Genomic DNA, 18,083 nt, shown 5'->3' with positions numbered 1-18,083 from the left:
CAATATTCTGTATGTTTGGAATAGGACTCAACATTTATAATAATCTTTAATAATCTTTATTTTTATATAGCGCTAACATATTCCGCAGCGCTTTACAGTTTGCACACATTATCATTGCTGTCCCTGATGGGGCTCACAATCTAAATTCCCTATCAGTATGTCTTTGGAATGTGGGAGGAAACCGGAGTGCCCGGAGGAAACCCACGCAAACACGGAGAGAACATACAAACTCTTTGCAGATGTTGTCCTAGGTGGGATGTGAACCCAGGACTCCAGCGCTGCAAGGCTGCAGTGCTAACCACTGAGCCACATTTACTGTAGGCTAAGTACATAGACACCGTGTGCGCATAGCCTAAGGAATATATAATCTTCAGAGCTTGCTAGTACTTATGAGTCCATGCAGAAATAGAGAATTGGGATAATTCTAACCTTATATTACAGCTTACTATAGATATAATAATAAGAAAATCTCCAGTGTGTCAGCCAATGTTCATGTTGATGGCCATGTCTTGCTGATTGGTGGTCCTTGCTGTATGAAAACTAATATAATGGTCTTTGCGTGGTACTGAAGCAGGTGGTTCATATTCAGCGAACCATTGCAGCCCACCACCTCTATGATAACCGTGAAAGCACCATATTCACTACGTGAAATACTGGGGTTTATACGGAAGGAAAGATGACTTCCTGACTTGTTCACATCTGCATTTTTCATTTTCCAGTTCAATCATAGGAGCAGAACAGTGAAAATTGTTGCAGGTGCAGATCTGCCTCCTAGCAGTCACCAGCAGCATTAACCAACATACCTTATTGACTTTATTGTGGTCAGTCGTTATTCTGTCATTGTATCTGTTCGTTTACTGGACAAATATTGTTCAGTATTTTTGCCTGGATCTGCGGTGGAGCCTCCAATGCAAATGTGAGCAGAGCCTAAATGGGCACAAAGCACTCAAGAACATAAATGTTTATTATAGGAGCTAAGGAATATACAGAGAATCAAAAGGTAGTAAAGGCAATTAACTTATGTGCATGAGAGATAGCATATTCTGTGATACGCATTCATGTCATAGTAAAGACTGAGTGGTCTGAGTGTGTACGGGGAAGTTGCTATATTTTCTTTGTTTCATATGGTTTATTTTTCATACATTTTTCATTTTCTTTTTTTCCAATTTCTTTTTTTTTTTTACTGAAATAACATGATTTGTGTCCCCCAACCAATTCTCTGAGCAGGATAGAGATAATGATGATCCAATGACTGATGGCTATTAGATCACTAATAACTGTGATCTTCTCACAGAGGATTTCTGAAGGACACCATTCGTGTTCCCCCAGCAATTTCCTCTCCTGCATTAGACTCTGCATGCATTATTACAAGATCTGCTGCTGTAAATTTGGAGAGTATTGGTCATTTATGAAAGTCAGTTATGGTGAAGTCGGGGTGTGAAAAAATAATGCAGTCAGAACCGTGGTTTACCAACTCCACAGCCCTGATAAGAATGTGTGAATAGACCCAAAGAGTCATTGATTGTGTCTCATCGAAAAAAAATATATATACAAAATTCTTGCATTTATGGAGGGATCACACATACGAGAAATACAGCCGAGTCTCGCATGTTAATACCCAGCGTTGCCGCCGTCACTCAGGAGCAGAGCGTGTGGCTGCATAGCAATACATGCAGCCATTTGCTCCGCTCCTGAGTGACGGCGGCAATGCCGGGTATTAACATGCGAGACTCGGCCGTATTTCTCGTATATGTGATCCCGGCCTTACACTGTCCCTAGAATCACACCTCTCTTCTGTGTATTTGTGGATGTTGCTGATTATATTTGAACCCTGACCTCAAGACTCTGAACCAGCATGTAGTTTTAGTTAATATCTAACATGGTCCCTTCTCCCCCATTGCACAGACTTATGCAGCGTATGCAAAATTGCCTGCAAATATCTGCCAATTTCAGACAATGTGAGTATAAATACCAGTTGCTTTGTTTTAAAGCTTTCATGTTTGACATCTTTGCAATGTGACATGTTATGAGGCTGAAAACACTATAGCTATGTTCACACGTAGATCTTTTACTGTGTTTCGCTGCTTTTCTTGCTTCCTTTTTCATGATCCCAAAGTTCATCTTTGCTTTCATCATGCAAGCATAATAATAATCTTTATTTTTATATAGCGCTAACATATTGTGCAGCGCTTTACAGCTTGCACATATTATCATTGCTGTGGCCGATGGGGCTCACATTCTAAATTCCCTATCAATATGTCTTTGGTGTGTGGGAGAAAACCAGAGTACCTGGAGGAAACCCACGCAAACACGGAGAGAACATGCAAACTCCTTGCAGATGTTTTCCTTGGTGGGATTTGAACCCAGGACCCCAGCGCTGCAGTGCTAACCACTGAGCCACTGTGCCGCCCCAAGCATAAACAAGATTAGGAGTTATGGCACCAATGCAAGACATTTGTGAAACCATAAAATGTTTTTGGAAAAAAGGGCAAATTGATCACATTTTTTAGATAAAAACTTTTCATGTCTGAAAAAATAGTGACTATTTTAAACAAAAAAGCTGGATTCATGTATGAAGCGCAGCCATGAGCTATTACACAATTGCAATCGTAAAATCATCAGGGCAAAATTTACTTAATATACTCAAGTATAAGCCAAGATTTTCAGCCCATTTTTTTTACTCAAGTCAAGTCGGCGGCTGTCACATCATACTCATCTGCTCCCAGTGCAGTCCCTGCTTCTCCGATGCGATGGTCTCCGGACGCCGGCAGCTCTTCCGGTGTTCAGCAGTCATATGGTACCGCTCATTAAAGTAATGAATATGGATGCGTCTCCATTCCCATAGTGCATGTTCATTACTTTAATGAGCGGTACCAGTGACCGCTGAACACAGGAACAAGTTGCCGCCCCGGGATGACGGAGAAGCAAGGACCGCGCCGGGAGGGTGAGGTTAACGGGGGAGGGTGAGCATTGCGATATACACCTGTACCCGTTCCATCGCCGGGCTCCGTCTTCTGCATTCTCTGGCTGTGACGTTCAGGTCAGAGGGCGCGATGACGTGGTTAGTGCGCGCCCTTTGCCTGAACAGTCAGAGAGCCGGAAGATGGAGCAGCGCGTGGCGGTGAAACGGGGACAGGTCAATATCGCAAGTGTCGGGGTCTGAGCGATGAGAGGTGAGTATGTCATTTTTTTTTTTCATCACAGCAGCAGCATATGGGGCATAATATGCTATGGAGCATCTTATGGGGCCATCAACCTTTGTGCAGCATTATATGGGGTATAATCTATGGCAGGCATGTCAAACTCAGGGTACCCCGAGGGCCACATGAGTAACAAGAGGTTGTTGCGAGGGCGGCACACAGCAGCTAATGTCACACACGTATTTGCTGATTGTATCACAGTCTTAGGCTTCATACACGTGGCTGTAATCAGGGCCCAAACTATAAAAGGAAGGGCCAATCTTTTGAATGGACCCCCATACACACTTTCTTGCAAAGTCTCAAAAAAACTCTGGGAAACAGAGTACCTTTAGTGCCCCACACACTTTCATAGAGCCCTCAATCAGTTATCGTGCCCCTTTGTGCCCACTCACAATAATAATGTCCCCTTAGTACCTTCACACAGTAGTGATGCCCCCTTAGTTATCTGCACACACACAGTATGAGGTCAACTTACTTTTCCCCATCGAGTATGAAGTCTTCTATGAATCTATGTGGACCACAAATTGGTGCCCACACAGAGTCCGATCCCCCTTCAGGTGTGATGTCCCCCCATGGTGAATTGCCACATCAGTATGTCTTCACATTGTACAATGCCCCCGGAGTTGCCGCCTGCAGCAAAGTGAATTATTGAATCCCCCTTGGTAAAAGAAAGGCATCAATCACTTACACAAATCAATGGGGACAGAACAGTTTTGCATGTTTTATTGTTAGTGAATGATCTCTGTGTGTTCCCCTGGGTCATGTTATTTTAATGAAAGCCGTCAGATTTTAGTGCAGCATTACATTCTCCACCTTGGATTAAATTCATATTCCTTCCAATCCCCCTTGGTGGGGCCTGAAGAAGCACATAGCGGCTGATTCTATTATCAGTAATATTAGTGTTATTTAACGGTTAAATAACACTAATATTACCGATAATAGGATAAATTTTAACCCTCTTATACAAGGAGAGGAGCTTACAGACACCCACACATGAGCTGGGAAAGCCTGTACAGGAGGGCCACTCACTTACTTGGACTTGGGTCCCTTCTTCCTCGGTCACAGTATCCCACCCAGTCACTCTCAGCCTTCCTGACTTAGGACGGTGATCAGCAGCAACGCGAGCCGCAGAAGTACAAAACGCGCGATCAGCACTTCCGGGTCGTCATTCATTGGCCCACATCCCTGCATATGACCTGCGTACGTGATCAGCAGCCGACCAAAGTACACACGTCATGGACTGACACGGAGCTACTTGGTCGGCTGCTGATCACGTAAGCAGGTCATATGCAGGGATATCGGCCAATGAATGAAGAGCCGAAAGTGCTGATCGTGAAGTTTTGAGACTTTTGTGCGGGCCGCAGATATGCCTGAAAAGGACCGCATGCGGCCCGCGGGACGCGTGTTTGACATGCCTGATCTATGCAGCATCTTATGGGGCCATCAACCTTTGTGCAGCATTATATGGGGCGTAATGATCTATGGAGCATCTTAAGGGGCCATCATTAACCTTTGTGCAGCATTATATGGGGCATATTTTAATATGGAGTATCTTATGGGGCCCATCATGAACTTTATGGAGCATTATATGGGGTGTGTTTTCTATGGAGCATCTTATGGGGCCCATCATGAACTGTATGGAGCATTATATGGGGCTCCTGATTCAATATGGATATTCAAAAACACTTAACCTACTGATGTCTCAATAAATTTTACTTTTATTGGTATCTATTTTTATTTTTAAAATTTACCAGTAGCTGCTGCATTTCCCACCCTAGGCTTATACTCGAGTCATTAAGGTTTCCCAGTTTTTTGTGGCAAAATTAGGGGTCTCGGCTTATACTTGGGTCAGTTTGTACTCGAGTATATACAGTAATTGTTTACTTTTACACATATCACTAATTATCACTACTACTTGGAGTCAGGAGAAATAATAGGGCTGCTTTATAAAAAAATAAACTACAAATTACATTACATTACAATAAAAACAATACTAACATCCATGCTAATATGAGGAGACCAAGACATTATGGTTTATACTTGAGAAAATCACAAAAGTAATTGGGTTTGACACCCTGCCATATCTGGGGTTTCTTTCAACAAAAGTGCTGCAAAAACTGATTGCAGCCCTCAAATAGCCCTCAAATAGCCCTCTATAAAGTATAAAGGCTGCCACATAGCCCTCCAAGTATTATCATGGCTTCCATCAGGGCCGGACTGGGACCAAAAAGCAGCCCTGGCACAAAAAAAATTAACCAGCCCACATACAATGAATTACATACACTTCATATATGATGTACACCGCACACATGCTGGACAACACAAGCTCATTACATACACATCAAATAGTCACACAGACACACACATACATGTACACAGCACACATGGTGGACAACACAGTCTCATTACGTACACATTACTCATTATTACACACACACACACACACACACACACAAGTATTAGGCTAGGTTCACATTGCGTTAGTGGGTATCCGCTAACGGAATCCGTTACATAGCGCCACTAACGCAATGTAACGGATCCGTTAGCGCACCCATTGACCGCAATGTATGTAACGCATCCCTAACGCATGCCATTTTTGGCATGCGTTAGCAATGTCCCGTTATTTTTTGATGGACCTCGAACGTTGCTTGCAGCGTTTTTGGGTCCGTTCTCGCTAGCGCAGATCGGGCATCTGCGCTAGCGGGATCGCTAAACGCGATCCCTTTTTGTACATTGCGTTAGCGCATTCCGTTAGTGCAGTCCGTTTAGCGCATACGCTAACGCAATGTAAACCTAGCCTTAACACACACACATGTATTACACACACGCAAACACTACAGATACCACATACATTACACACACACTACAGATACTGCACACATATTAAACACACACACTACAGATACCGCAGACACATTACACACTAGATACCGCGCACACATTACACACTAGATACCGCGCACACATTACACACTAGATACCGCGCACACATTACACACTAGATACCGTGCACACATTACACACTAGATACCGCACACACATTACACACTAGATACCGCACACATATTAAACACACACACTACAGATACCGCACACATAAGCATTACACTACAGATACCGCACACACATTACACACACACACTACAGATATCGCACACACATTACACACACACTACAGATATCGCACACACAAGTATTACACTACAGATACCGCACACACATTACACACACACACTACAGATATTGCACACACATTACACACACACTACAGATACCGCACACACAAGTATTACACTACAGATACCGCACACACTACACACACACACACACACACACTACAGATACCGCACACACATTACACACACACTACAGATACCACACACACAAGTATTACACTACAGATACCGCACACACATTACACACATACGGTACAGATATCGCACACATATTACACACACACTACAGATACCGCACACACAAGTATTACACTACAGATACCGCACACACATTACACACACGCTACAGATATCGCACACACATTACACACACACTACAGATACCGCACACACAAGTATTACACTACAGATACCGCACACACATTACACAAATTACAGATACCATACACTCATGTATTACACACACACACACACACACACTTCTGTGGTGCAGAGCAGGCTGATGTCCATGTGCAGCTCTTCAGGTCCTCCTGCTGACAGACAGCAGCAGCAGCTCTGTCCCACACCTCCCCTGGTCTCTCCTTCTCTGCCAGGATTCAGGAATGAAAGCAGATCAGAGCAGGAGATAATGTCACCGCGCTGACTGTGTGCTTCCAGTGAAAGCTAAGGAAGCAGTTTCGCAGGCAGGTATTACCTTTCAGCTTGCGTGCTGCTGTTCTCTGCCACTGTTCTCTGACGCTGGTACTTGCCACTCAGCCAGCAATGCATGCGCCGATCGAGCGGCCCACTACAAGCACCGGCCCTTCTGGCATTTGCCCAAAGTGCCCGATGCTCAGTCCGGCCCTGAGTCTGCCTATGGGGAGGCCATGTGCAGTATACTAGAGTCTGCCTATGGGGAGAGGGTGTGTGCAATATACTATAGGGTCTGCCTATGGGAGGGGGTGTGTGCAATATACTATAGGGTCTGCCTATGGGGAGGGGGTGTGTGCAATATACTATAGGGTCTGCCTATGTGGAGGCCGTGTGCAGTATACTATAGAGTCTGCCTATGGGGAGGGTTTGTGTGCAGTATACTATAGAGTCTGCCTATGGGGAGGGGGTGTGTGCAATATACTATAGGGTCTGCCTATGGGGAGGGTGTGTGCAATATACTATAGAGTCTGCCTATGGGGAGGCCGTGTGCCGTATACTAGAGTCTGCCTATGGGGAGGGTGTGTGTGCAATATACTATAGGGTCTGCCTATGGGAGGGTGTGTGTGTAATATACTATAGGGTCTGTCTATGGGGAGGGTGTGTCCAATATACTATACAGGCTGCCTATGGGGAAGGTGTGTGCTGTATACTATAGAGTCTGCTTATCGGGAGGGGGTGTGTACAATATACTATAGGGTCTGCCTATGGTAAGGGTGTGTGCAATATACTATAGAGTCTGCCTATGGAGAGGGTGTGTGTGCAATATACCATACCGTCTGCCTATGGGGAGGGTGTGTGCAATATACTATAGGGTCTGCCTATGGGGAGGGTGGGTGTGCAGTATCCTATAGGGTCTGTCTATGGGGAGGGTGTGTGCTGTATACTATAGAGTCTGCCTATGGGGAGGGTATGTGCAGTGTACTATAGTCTGCCTATGGGGAGGGTGTGTGTGCAATATACTATAGGGTCTGCCTATGGGGAGGGTGTGTGTGCAATATACTATAGAGTCTGCCTATGGGGAGGGTTTGTGTGCAATGTACTATGGAGTCTGCCTATGGGGAGGGTTTGTGTGCAGTATACTATAGAGTCTGCCTATGCGGAGGGAGTGTGTGCAATATACTATAGGGTCTGCCTATGGGGAGGGGGTGTGTGCAATATAGTATAGAATGTGCCTATGGGGAAGGGGGTGTGCAGTATACTATAGAGTCTGCCTATGGGGAGGAGGTGTGTGTGTGTGCAGTATACTATAGAGTCTGCCTATGGGGAGGGGGTGTGTACAGTATACCATAGAGTCTGCCTTTGGGGAGGGTGTGTGTGCAGTATACTTTAGGGTCTGCCTATGGGTACGGTATGTGAAATATGCTATAGGGTCTGCCTATGGGGAGGGGGTGTGCAGTATACTATAGAGTCTGCCTATGGGGAGGGGGTGTGTGCAGAATACCATAGTGGTTTGCCTGTGGGGAGGGTGTGTGTGATCAGTATACTATAGAGTCTGCCTATGGGGAGGGGGGTGTATGCAATATATTATAGGGTTTGCCTATGGGGAGGGGGAGGGGGTATGTGCAATATACTATAGAGTCTGCGCATGAGCTGGGAGTGTGTGAAATATACTGTAGGGTCTGCCCATGGGGAGGGGTTGTGTGCAGTATACTTTCGAGTCTGCCTATGGGAGGGGTGCAGTATACTATAGAATCTGCCTATGGAGGTGCATTATGCTGTAGAGTCTGCCTTTGGGGGTGCATTATGCTATAGAGTCTGCCTATGGGGGTTGCATTATACTATAGAGTCTGCCTATGAGGAGTGCATTATACAAAGTGGGCCATTTATATGGATACACCTAAATAAAAAGGGAATGGTTGGTGATATCAACTTCCTGTTTGTAGCACATTAGTATATGTGAGAGGGAAAACTTTTCAAGATGGGTGGTGACCATGGCGGCCATTTTGAAGTTGGCCATTTTTTATCCAACTTTATTTTTTCCAATGGGAAGAGGGTCATGTAACATATCAAACTTTTTGAGAATTTCACAAGAAAACAATGGTGTGCTTGGTTTTAACATAACTTTATTCTTTCATGAGTTATTTACAAGTTTATGACGAGTTATAAAATGTGTTCAAAGTGATGCCGATTGTGTTGGATTGTCAATGCAACCCTCTTCTCCCACTCTTGACACACTGATAGCAACACCGCAGAATAAATGCTAGCACAGGCTTCCAGTATCCGTTGTTTCATATGCTGCATATCTCGTATCTTCACTGCATAGGCAGTTGCCTTCAGATGACCCCAAAGATAAAAGTTACTACATGAAAACGTTCCTGGAAAGTGGATTGGTCGTCGTGGGCCAGTTGAAGGGCCACCAATGTCTCCCAATCTGACCCCTTTAGACTTTTATCTTTGGAGTCATCTGAAGGCAATTGTCTATGCTGTGAAGCCCTCCACCAGTCGGGCCTTTATGGCAGAGTTGCCTGACGGAAGCCTCTCCTCAGAGCAAGACATGTTAAGCCCACATAGAGTTTGCTAAAAACGCATGAAGGGCTCCCAGTCTATGAGAAATAAGATTTTCTGGTCTGATGAGACGACGCTAGACTTTTTTATTGATAATTATAAGCGATATGTGTGGAGAAAACCAGGCACAGCTCATCACCTGCCCAATACAATCCCAACAGTGAAACATGGTGGTGGCAGCATCCTGCTATGGGGTGTTTTTCAGTTGCAGGGACAGGATGACTGGTTGTCATTGAAGGAAACATGACTGCAGCCAAGTACAGAGATATCATGGATGAAATCCTCTTCCAGAGTGCTCTGGACCTCAGACTTGGCCGAAGGTTCACCGTCCAACAAGACAATGTGCCTAAGCACACAGCTAAAATAACAAAGGAGTGGCTTCAGAACAACTCTGTGACTATTCTTGAGTGGCCCAGCCAGAGCCCTGACCTGACCAGTTGCATCATTCCCAAGAAGTCTCATGGCTGTACTATCTCAAAATGGTGCTTCTCCTCAATGCTGAGCAAAGGGTCTAAATACTTATGATCGTGTGCAAAAATCACTACATTTCTGTTTTTTTCAGTCAAGATGGGGTGCAGAGTGTACATTAATGAGAAAAAAAATGAACTTTTTTGAATTTACCAAATGGCTGCAATGAAACAAAGAGTGAAAAATTTAATAACGTATGAATACTTTTCATACCCACTGTCAATTGGCCAAAAACACCTCAATTGAAGAATTATTTTTTTATTTTTTTTCCACCACACAGTAAAAGTGATAAAACAGCTTTTTTTTGTTCTCTGGTTCAGTACAATTACAGAGATACCACATTTATATATTTATGATTTACTGATTTATACAATATTTTATATTTTATAGCAAAGAATTATGTTTGCATCACCATATTCTAAGAGCCATATTGCATTTTTAATTTTCTGCTGAGTGGGAGCTTGTTTTTTGCGGGATAAGATAAACGTTTTCAAGATTACTGTTTTTATTTAGTGACAACTTCTTGATTGCTTTTTATCCCACTTTACGTTTATCGTTCTGATGAAAAAATAGTTTTTGCCAATTTTTTTGTGTTCACTAGAGTTTAGTGTTACAGTTTTATAGATCATGTCTTTAAATTTGTACAATTTTTTGTATATTTTTGTTTTTACAGAAATGCGTATTTGTTGGCACAATGTTTTTCTTTCACTTTTTTTGTTCTTTAATTTGAGAGGTTTTTGGATTTTTATTTTTAAACAACTTTCTTTTTTATATAGTTTCGCTTTCGGAATCAATTTTATTTCTCAGATCATTAGACGAACAGATTGCAATACACATGCATTTCTATTCATGAGTCTTGTCATTTTGATGACAGAACGCATGTTATATGTTGCTGCTCACAGGGTCTAACAGGCTGTTAGGCCCAGAAGTCATTATTTGACCTCTTGCTGCCATGACTACTATCTCCCTATCACCCACGTTGCAGGGATGCCGATGGGGCAAGAATAGGAGTCTGTTGGCACCAACTGTGGCTGGTACTGCAGGAGCTTGGCTACTCCCTGACAGTGATTGTGTGGGCACACAGTATGTCATGTGTAGGAAACAATACATTTCTTCTTGCCACCTTTCATTCCAGTAAATTTAACTTACTGCCTACATTCCTTCAAAGTTTTGTGAACTGCGTGCAGTTAGCATTGAAATGTACGTTGAGCCTCTTTTCATGAATGGACTTTCTAGGTTATCAAGTTCCTGACTAGTGGAATTTTATTGTGCGTGTATGCAACTCAAAGGTCAAGTTACAATCATTTCATAGTAACTCAGTACATAAACAACTTTTTGGCTTCAAAGATCATTTTTCATAAATGAAGGTTACAGCCTAATATTTTAATATATTAGCTTATCAATTTCTTTTATATAACTATATTCCAAAGGTGCTTCTCAAATCATAAACATCTATAAACATTATATTAGCTCACGCTAGTAAAAGCATTTTCTGCACCAGTTATCTATTCTGTCCACAAATATCCACTGTCTAATCTAGGACATTTATAGCATATCAATCACATGCCATAAATTTATGACAGATGCGGTTTTCACCTCTAGTACTCCTATCTTTCTCGAGAATAGAGCCTAGGCACTAATTCTCCAATATGAATCAATAGCCATGCATGCACAGCTCTCAACACTCATTTCAATAGAACCCCCAAAAATAGCTGAATGCAATTTAGTAATACCTTTTCAGGAGGAATAACCGGTGCAGTGGAGAGTCCTAATAACATCAGCAAGATTTGCTTTTTAGATGGAATGCAAGTATTCAGAAAGCGCAGTTTTGGTGATGTTTTTGCTTTTGCCTTTTCATTTATTTTAATATTTCTCCTTTATGCAAGGACCTACAGAGTTTAAAGGGAACCTGTCTCCAGGTTTGGCCGATAAGAGATACGGCTATCACCTTTCAGGGCTGATATACAGAACTAGCTATTGAACCCGTTCTACGCCCGGGTGGCGAGCATTTATATTGGTATATGGTCTCCATCCTGGTATGTGCTGCTCCATCCTGCGTCCCCATCCTATCATGTGCTGCTCCATCCTGCGTCCCCATCCTGTCATGTGCTGCTCCATCCTGCGTCCCCATCCTGTCATGTGCTGCACCCATCCTGCGCCCCCATTCTGACATGTGCTGCTCCATGCTGCGCCTCCATTCTGTCATGTGCTGCTCCATCCTGTGTCCCCACCCTGTCATGTGCTGCTCCATCCTGCGCCCCCATTCTGTCATGTGCTGCTCCATCCTACATCCCCATTCTGTCATGTGCTGCTCCCATCCTGCGCCCCCGTTCTGTCATGTGCTGCTCCCATCTTGCGCCCGTTCTGTCATGTGCTGCTCCCATCCTGCGCCCGTTCTGTCATTTGCTGCTGCCATCCTGCGCCCGTTCTGTCACGTGCTGCTGCCATCCTGCGCCCGTTCTGTCATGTGCTGCTCCCATCCTGCTCCCCTGTTCTGTCATGTGATGCTCCCATCCTGCGCCCGTTCTGTCATGTGCTGCTGCCATCCTGCGCCCGTTCTGTCATGTGCTGCTCCCATCCGGCGCCCATTCTGTCATGTGCTGCTGCCACCCTGCGCCCGTTCTGTCATGTGCTGCTGCCATCCTGCGCCCGTTCTGTCATGTGCTGCTCCCATCCTGCGCCCGTTCTGTCATGTGCTGCTGCCATCCTGCGCCCGTTCTGTCATGTGCTGCTGCCATCCTGCGCCCGTTCTGTCATGTGCTGCTTCCATCCTGCGCCCGTTCTGTCATGTGCTGCTGCCATCCTGCGCCCGTTCTGTCATGTGCTGCTGCCATCCTGCGCCCGTTCTGTCATGTGCTGCTGCCATCCTGCGCCCGTTCTGTCATGTGCTGCTGCCATCCTGCGCCCGTTCTGTCATGTGCTGCTGCCATCCTGCCCCCGTTCTGTCATGTGCTGCTCCCATCCTGCACCACCATTGTATTATATGCCCCCCATAAGACGCTCCAGTGTGTATGCCCCCGTATGCTGCTGCCATATAAAAAAAATACCATACTCACCTATCGTCTGGCTCCACTGCAGGTGTGTCTTCAAGAAAATGGCGCCGGAAAGCGCGGACTGCGCAGGCGCCGATTGCGGCAGCAGGAATCGGCGCCTGCGCAGTCCGCGCTTTCCGGCGCCATTTTCTTGAAGACACACCTGCAGTGGAGCCGGAGTGTGTCTTCAAGAAAATGGCGCCGGAAAGCGCGGACTGCGCAGGCGCCGATTCCGGCAGCAGGAATCGGCGCCTGTGCAGTCCGCGCTTTCCGGCGCCATTTTCTTGAAGACACACTCCGGCTCCTCTGCCTGTGACTGGTAAGTCAGAGGGCGGCGCCGGCGCGCATTAAGCGCGTCATCGCGCCCTCTGAACTGTCACAGCAGAGGAGCCGGGAGACGGAGCCGCACGCAGCGCTGGAACGGGGAAAGGTGAATATACTTACCCTCCTGGCGGTCCCTGACTCTCCGGTGGAGATCGCGGTATGCGTTCAGTGCTTACGCATACCGCAATCTCCTGGGAGCGTCACTCTGTGGGGGCCAGACTGCGCCGGCGCTTGCGCCTGCGCAGTCTATAAAGGCTTCGGACAGAGTGACGCTCCCAGCGTTATATTATAGATTCTATAATGCTGTGTATCTGCCCCAAACCCGACCTGCAAGAGAAGAAAAATAACTTTTATTATACTCACCTGTGGGGTGGTCTTGTCCGATGGACGTCGTTGGTCTTCGTCCGACATCTCCCTTCTTCTTGCGATATCGCCCTCCTGCTTGCTTCGTGTGGAGGACACGTCTTCTCAGCACCGAGATCCTGCTCAGGTGAACATCTCTGCCCTATTGAAAGTACTGCAGTACGCAGGTGTTGGGAAAGATCAAAGAGCCCCTGCATATGCACACTGCAGTACTTTTCTCTGCAATTGACAGAGCAGAGAAGTACGCCTGCGCAGGGGCACTGCGGCGAGGAGACTGTGTGGATGACGAAGGGATGCGTCATCCACACGAAGCAAGCAGGAGGACGGGGATCGTAAGAAGATGGGAGGTGCCGGACCAAGACCAGCGACGTCCATTGGACCAGACCGCCACGCAGGTGAGTATAATAAAAGTTATTTTTCTTCTCTTACAGGTCGGGTTGGGGTTAGAGATACAGCATTATAGAATGCTGTACACCAGCCCTGAAAGATGATGGCCATATCTCTTAGGCTGGGTTCACATTGTGTTATGGCAGTCCGTTAGACAGACTGCATTACACCGCGCCATAACGCGGTGTAACGCAGTCCATTAACGCTGCCATTAACCCCTATTATCGGGCGCACCGCCAACGCATTCCATAATCGGCATACGCTAGCGATGTGCCATCATTCAGTGACGGAGCCTCGGATGCAGGTTGCAGCGTCTGAGGCTCCGTCACCGCTAGCACAGATGAATAATCTGCGTTAGCGGTATAGAATAACGCGATGGCGTGTATGCTATAGAGTTATCGCAGCCCGTCAATACTGCGTTGAACAGGCTGCCTAAACGCAATGTGAACCTGGCCTTATAGGCCAAACCTGGTGACAGGTTCACTTTAATAAACAAAAGAAAACCCTGACACATGCCGATTATATGAGCCTGAATTAGGCACTATGCTTCATATATAGTTGGGATGTAGCAAGATTAAGCCGTTCTGGAAAGTGAAAGTGTTTACAGTATACCATCAAGTTACTAGGTGCAGGGTTAGGCCCCCTTCACATGTCAGTGTGTCCGGTACGTGTGGTGACAGTTTTAACACGTACTAAAGCCTACACATGTAGACCCATTAAAATCTGTCAGGCTGCTCACATATCCATGTGTTCATACGTGTCTTGTACCCGTGTGACCCACGTGTACATGTTTATTTTTTTCCAGCAGCACAGCTGTCAATAAGTCCCACACCCGGATGACAAAGGGTATGTTCACACTGGACGTTTTTGCTGCGTTTTTTATGCCAATTTTCAGCTGCTTTTTACAGTACCAGCAAAGCCTATGATATTTCAGAAATCTCATGCCCACATTGGTTTTGTTGTCATCAGGAGTTTGTGCTTTGCAGCGTTTTTTTGACCTAGAGCATGTTACTTCTTTCAGTGTTTTTTCATCTTTTTTCACCTGTTGGCTTGAATGGATGGTGAAAAAATGCTGCAAATACACAGATTGACTTTTTTGTAGCATATTTGCTGCAGAAAAGTCGACAGCCAGATTTGACCTCACGTATGGCTCTGCTACCTCTAGATGGCATGATGCGACCATACAGCCTGTCATCCAGCAGTGCAGACCTGAACTACATTCACTTGACTGGGGGGACCGACGTGTTTGACACGCTGTCGTATGCAGGACAGTGCGGCAAACCCCACTTCTGATCGGGGGTGAAACCATCCCAACCAGTCTGAAAGCCGCAGTTCCCACGCTGTCAAAAGACAGCGGGAGCACTCAACTGTGATCGGAGGTATAAAGTTTACCTCCGGTCACTGGTGTCTGCTGATAAGACCACAGCTCCCATTATCTGACACCTGCTGCCGCTATAGTGAGAATAGGAGCGGCGGATGGGAGTATTCATCAGCTGCTCCTGCGCTGTAAATAAATTAAAAAAAAACTTGCATGGTTTCCCCCTATTTTTGATAAGAAGCCAGTTAAAACTCACAGCTGTGGGCTGAAACCCTGTCAGCTTCAGCAAGATTAGTTATCAAGCATAGAGGGGTCCCCACGCCATTCATTTGAATTAAATAAATAATAAAAAAATAACATGGGGTGGTGGCTAGTATTCTCAGGCTGGTTAGGGGCCATAAATATTGCCCCCCCCAGCCTAAAAATAGCACACACAGCTGCTCAGAAAAGGCACATCTTTAAGATGCGCCAATTATGGCGCTCTGCCCGGCTCTTCCCACTTGCTCTGTAGCAGTGGCAAGGGAGGTGTAGTTGGAGGCTTGATGTCACCTTTGTATTGTCCGGTGACATCAAGCCCCAAGGTTAGTAATGAAGAGGCGTCAATAAGACGCCCCCATTACTAACCCCATAGTCACATCGTAAGAAAACACAGACACCCAGAGTAAAGTTCTTTAATTGAAAAAATGACACAGACTCCTTTAATAATCTCAATTAAACCATACTTACAACCTCGCCTAATTCCATCGAAACCCTCGTTCTCCTGTAATAAACCAAAAATAAAAATCAACAATATCCCTCTCCTATCCGTCGTTCTGTCCCACGCCGTAATCCATGTTTGGGAGATAATTAGTTTTCAATCTGGATGGTACTTAGATGCAACCGTCCAGGCTGAGAACCATTGGTGAATGAGATGCTGTGAGCGCAGCCTCAGTGACTAGTGGTGAGGTCACTGAGGCTCCTTTCCTAGCCGGGCTAAACTGTGGTGACCTCGGTGAGATCCCCGCCAACACCGCGAGAAAGTCGGGTGAACTCACCTCTGTACTGTGCGACTTTCTCATTCATCAGTGGTTCTCAGCCTGGACAGGAGAACGAGGGCTTCGGTGGAATTAGGCGAGGTTAATTAGTATGGTTTAATTGAGATTATTAAAGGAGTCTGTCATTTTTTTCAATTAAAGGACTTTATTCTGGGTTTCTGTGTTTTCTTACAATGTGACTATGGGGTTAGTAATGGGGGCGTCTTGTTGACGCCTCTCCATTACTAACTTTGGAGCTTGATGTCACAGGATAATACAAAGCTGCTACAGGGCAAGTGGGAAGAGCGAGGCTAACTGCCAGAATTGGCGCATCTTAAAGATGTGCCTTTTCAGGGGCAGCTGAGAGCTGTTGTTTTTAGCCGTGGGGGGAGGGGGGTTGGGTGGGGTAGTATCCATTGCCCCTTCCCAGGCTATTAACCCCTTTACCCCAATGGGTGGTTTGCACGTCAATGACCAGGCCAATTTTTACAATTCTGACCACTGTTATAACTCTGGAAAGCTTCAACGGATCCTGGTGATTCTGACATTGTTTTCTCGTGACATATTGTACTTCATGATAGTGGTAAAATTTCTTTGTAAATACCTGCGTTTATTTGTGAAAAAAAACGGAAATTTGGCGAAAATTTTGAAAATTTCGCAATTTTCCAACTTTGAATTTTTATGCAATTAAATCACAGAGATATGTCACACAAAATACTTAATAAGTAACATTTCCCACATGTCTACTTTACATCAGCACGATTTTGGAACCAAAATTTTTTTTTCTTAGGGAGTTATAAGGGTTAAAAGTTGACCAGCAATTTCTCATTTTTACAACACCATTTTTTTTTAGGGACCACATCTCATTTGAAGTCATTTTGAGGGGTCTATATGATAGAAAATACCCAAGTGTGACACCATTCTAAAAACTGCATCCCTCAAGGTGCTCAAAACCACATTCAAGAAGTTTATTAACCCTTCAGGTGTTTCACAGGAATTTTTGGAATGTTTAAATAAAAATGAACATTTAACTTTTTTCACAAAAAAATTACTTCAGCTCCAATTTGTTTTATTTTACCAAGGGTAACAGGAGAAAATGGATCCCTAAAGTTGTTGTACAATTTGTCCTGAGTACGTTGATACCCCATATGTGGAGGTAAACCACTGTTTGGGCGCATGACAGAGCTCAGAAGCGAAGGAGGGCAATTTGACTTTTCAATGCAAAATTGACAGGAATTGAGATGGGACGCCATGTTGCGTTTGGAGAGCCACTGATGTGCCTAAACATTGAAACCCCCCACAAGTGACACCATTTTGGAAAGTAGACCCCCTAAGGAACTTATCTAGAGGTGTGGGGAGCACTTTGACCCACCAAGGGCTTCACAGAAGTTTATAATGCAGAGCCATAAAAATAAAACCATTTTTTTCCCACAAAAATTATTTTTTAGCCCCCAGTTTTGTATTTTCCCGAGCGTAACAGGAGAAATTGGACCCCAAAAGTTGTTTTCCAATTTGTCCTGAGTACGCTGATACCCCATATGTGGGGGGGGGAACCACCGTTTGGGCGCATGGCAGAGTTCAGAAAGGAAGGAATGCAGACTTAG

General features: G+C 45.1%; 1 long non-coding RNA gene across 1 annotated transcript in view; it reads left to right on the top strand.

Moving 5' to 3' along the window:
- The first annotated feature begins 1,780 nt into the window (after window positions 1-1,780).
- LOC138657810 (uncharacterized) overlaps window positions 1,781-18,083 on the top strand; it is a 438,853-nt gene continuing 422,550 nt past the window's right edge. Inside the window, exon 1 of the long non-coding RNA XR_011317198.1 lies at window positions 1,781-1,958. This is a non-coding gene — a long non-coding RNA (uncharacterized lncRNA). The remainder of the gene's footprint in view (window positions 1,959-18,083) is intronic.

Source organism: Ranitomeya imitator, chromosome 1, assembly GCF_032444005.1.
Source record: "Ranitomeya imitator isolate aRanImi1 chromosome 1, aRanImi1.pri, whole genome shotgun sequence".
Lineage (NCBI taxonomy): Eukaryota > Metazoa > Chordata > Amphibia > Anura > Dendrobatidae > Ranitomeya > Ranitomeya imitator.
This window is presented reverse-complemented; position numbering and strand designations above follow the sequence as displayed.